Raw genomic sequence first — 4,330 nt, 5'->3', positions numbered from 1 at the left:
CTAAATTAACACTGAAATTAAAATATAGTAAAGCAAGACATTAAAATAAAATAAAAAAAGTGCATTTAAAAGACAAGATTGAAAAGAGTTTAGTCATAAACACATCCATGAGCAGCAGAACCACACCCAGATCAGGTCTGATGGAATCTGACCCTGGATGGAATCCTGTCCTTACCTGTCCCTCTGTCCTAGACTTCCTCATACGTAGTTGTCAGTTTGATTCCTAGTTGGATCCATCTTCTGGTTCCATATATTGATCTTGTCCAACTCTTTAAACCTCTAGATGTTGAACTCGGCTCCATTTGACTTCACCTTCAACCACCAAATATTTCCTCCAAATCCCATCAAAGCTCTGATGCAGTTGGGTCCACTTCTATATCATTCATACATATAAGAGTGAAATAGTGCCTTTAATCCGTCTGCAGCTCCATACAATGACCAAACATGACCTTTGACCTGAACTCATTTGAATATTATGGAGGAAAATCCAGTCCAATCCTTAGGTTGGACTTTTCAAATCTACAAGAACATTCTGGTCCACCTCGGAGATTCTGTTGGTGTAAATCTGTTCAACACACTGTTTATCCATCACATATATCAGCAGAATAGAACCTATGAGGAGGGACAGATGTTCACTTTGAAGGACAACTGAGAAGGTTAAACACTGATGGAACATCCAAGTGATTTCATTTTCATTTTTTCATTTTATTTATTTATTTATTTAGACAGGGACCATGCACAGTATACATGAACCTTAAACAGGACAGATGGACCAGGTTCTAGCACTTGCGTTAATTTCTACCTGTCGTCCCTGTTCAGGCTGATGTTATCATAAAAAAAAACAGACATTAATAAAAACTAAAACATACAAAAAACAGTAAAAACTGCATTTCTGTAACTCCATCTATATAAAATATTCATTCCCATCCAACCACTCACTCTTATTGGTCCCACTGCAGTCCGTCACACACACTCTGAACATGTTTACACTGCATTACATTAAATCTGTTGGTGTCGGACTCTGCGTTGTGTTTTTTTTAAGGATGAGACCCGCATGTATAACTTTGGAGGCAGTCTCCGTTTATTGTTTTTTCGGCTCCTGACAAAAGTGGCTTAAAACATAAAAACCTCTGGTCAGCGACCCCTGTAAAACATGGCCCTCCCCCGAAGAGATCTGTATGGAAGGAAATCTGTGTCATCAGATTTTAAATTATAAAAGACATTGAATTTATAGCACTGACTTTTTTTTGCACTGAAATTAAGTATCTGGATTTTTTTTTTTGCACTGAATTTTTGCACCTGAATTGTTTGTCTCTGAATTCAACTGTGTTCATAAATTTAGAATTTAAAAAATTCAGATGCAAAAAATTCAGATACTTAATTTCAGTGCGAAAAAAAGAAAAAAAAATCAGTGCCAGAAATTCACTGGCTTTTATAATTCAAAATCTGAAGACACAGATTTACTTCCATAGCTCTGGAACAAAAGGGATAATACATTAAATTAATAAAATAAAATACAGCATACCTGACAAAAGTGGCATGGAACACAAAAACCTCTGGTCAGCGACCCCCGTAAAACAAGCTCCGACACAAACCAAATGATACAGAAATGTGTTTCAGCGCATCATAAGCACCTCAAACAGTTTGAACTAACTAGTTCATGTAAAAATTAATTTAGGAGAAGCTAAACCAAAAATGTTCTCTGACTGCAGGGCTGCTTACCTCTGCCAAAGGGAAAAGGTAAAGGCGCCAAAACTCTAGTTCTAGCGGGCAGTGTCACACTGTTGGGGAACAGAGTCAAATTAAAAGTTCCACATACTGACTCGGACACCCATAAAGTCAGGTATTAACCAAAAGAAATGAAAATAAAATGAACAGATTTTGTGTAATTATTACAAACAATACACAATATCATCTCCATACACACAATGCTGTGAAATAATTGACCCTGTTACAGATCTACAGGTTTGGTTTGAGAGCAGCTGTTTTTTCACCATGTGGGAGAATGTGTGAGAGTTTGGAACTGTTAGTAGTTCTGTTAGTCATGTGATCCACACTGTAAGCCCGGACTTTGTATTTACTAAAATACTTTAATTACAATGCACTTAAATGATGTCAGTTTTATTCCATTACTATAAAATGTTCAGTATATTCTACTAATTTGTAGACAGAGTCGAAAGTATGAAAAAGTTTCAGCTGAATGGATTTAAATCACTCAGTTTTAGTCATGACCACACCTTTTTATCTGTGCATTGCATTGTGGGTATTGGGCCTGTTGTTAAAAATGTGTTGTTTTTCTGTGCAGGGGTTCGGTGGGTTGTGCTGTTGGTGTTCATTTGGACTGAGTGTGTATATGTCAGTGTTTATTGGCCTTTTTGGGTTTGTTTTTGTATTTTTGTAGAGCTGCACCATCAGTCAGAACCATAGACCCAACAATGGATTTACTGTTCACCTATGAGTGTTTCTATTTTATATAGATCTGTACGCTTTGCTAAATTAAAAGCACTTCCTGCACTGGCAAATTACACTGAGTTAACCCCCTGTCTAACTTCCATCCATGCTACAATATATTAAGTAGAATAATTATATAAAGCAGTTTATATTGCAAAAGATTTTAATTTAAATCAACTTGGAATTGAGTTCAATGAACTAATGATATTAAGTTAATGATTATACAAAGCAATTAACATTGCAACAAATTTTAAGTTAAATTAACTTGGCATTTAGTGTGTTGGACTTAAAATAGCAATTCCATTCAAATCAAGCATTTAAGTTTAATGCACTCAAGTTTTCATTACTCATTACTTACATTTTTTAAGGCAACGTGTTACCTCAGATTTTTTAAGTGAACTCAACTTATCCGCTCTTACAGTGCACTGTCACATGGCCACACAGAAGAACGCTGAATTTGCAAATGCTGTTTTGTGCCTCGGAAATAATTGCGCGGTGATAGAACACTTGTCTTTTCTTGTCATGAATTTTGAGAGAATATTTCTACAATGACTCTAGAGGCTTAAGGGCAGATTTACAAGCCTGCCACTAACTGGGCAGACCGTCCAGAACATGTGGAACTATCGGTGCATTTAGATCAGGGGTCTCAAACATGCGGTCCGGGGACCAAATGCGTCCCACCAAAGGTTCCAATCCGGCCCCTGGGATGAATTTACAAAGTGTAAAAATTCCACAGTCCAGGCTGTGGAACTCATTTTAGTTCCAGTTCCACATACAGACCAATCTGATCTACAGTCAAATAAGAACAGCAGAAGAACCGACAAAAAAATAATAACTCCATATTTTGTTCTGGGTTTGATGTGAAAAAAATATTACGTTATCCCTGTAAATAATGACAACTTCAAATGTTTGTCTTTGTTTTAGTGCAAAACATAACATTAAATTCTGAAAATATTTACATTTACAAACTATCCTGTAACAATAAAATGTGAATAACCTGAAGAAATATGAACAACCTGAAATATCTAAAGAAAATTCAGCCCAGTTTGAACTCTTTTCTTCCTGTTCCTCAGTGTTTAGTGTCTTTGTAGATCTGATCCAGAATGCACATGGACTAATGAGAAGTGGAGGCAGAAGGTTGTTAAAATTGCACTGATTTTTCTGAAGAAATTTCAGTTTTTTCAGGTTATTCACATCTTTTTTGTTTGGATAGTTTATAAAAGTAAGTAGTTTTATAATTTAATGGGGTTTTTTTTGCACTAAAACAAAGACAAAAATTGTCAGTTGTCATTATTTCTAGGTTCTTCTGTTCTTATTTGACTGGTCCGGTCCACTGCAGATCAAATTGGGCTGAATGTGGAACCTGAAAGAACATGAGTTTGAGAACCCTGCTTTAGATCCATGTTTGACGCTTCAGGGGACAGTGAGTTTCTGATAGATCTGAAATGAGCACAGTTGCATTTGATTGTATGTCATCTTTTTACTGTTCCTTTTAAAGCTTACATTTGGGTCAAGTGTAACACCTAAATATTTAAATTCAGTTACATTCTTAATTTTTTGTCCTTCTATCAGGATGTGAGAAAAATAAACATGTCTGATTTACTCCTGTTTGTTGTTCTTCTGATCAGAAGGATTAGTGTCTTTAACGGAACTCCTTTCCAGTTGAGTCAGTCACGTCCGTATGAATCCAACAGAGTTCAGACTTAGTTTTACAGACATGACCAGGATAAAGGATCCGTTTGGAGGTGATGGATCTGACTGTTTTACTGCAGGAACTGAGTCATTAATTTGAACACGCTGGGTCCAAATGGTCTGGAGGCGTCCATCTTTACGCCCACTCTTACAGTTCCTTTACTGCAGGTTCGTTGTGCAGTTTACT

This window comes from Sphaeramia orbicularis, chromosome 13 (assembly GCF_902148855.1).
Source record: "Sphaeramia orbicularis chromosome 13, fSphaOr1.1, whole genome shotgun sequence".
Lineage (NCBI taxonomy): Eukaryota > Metazoa > Chordata > Actinopteri > Kurtiformes > Apogonidae > Sphaeramia > Sphaeramia orbicularis.
The sequence above is the reverse complement of the archived record's forward strand: the minus strand, read 5'-3'. Positions refer to the sequence as shown.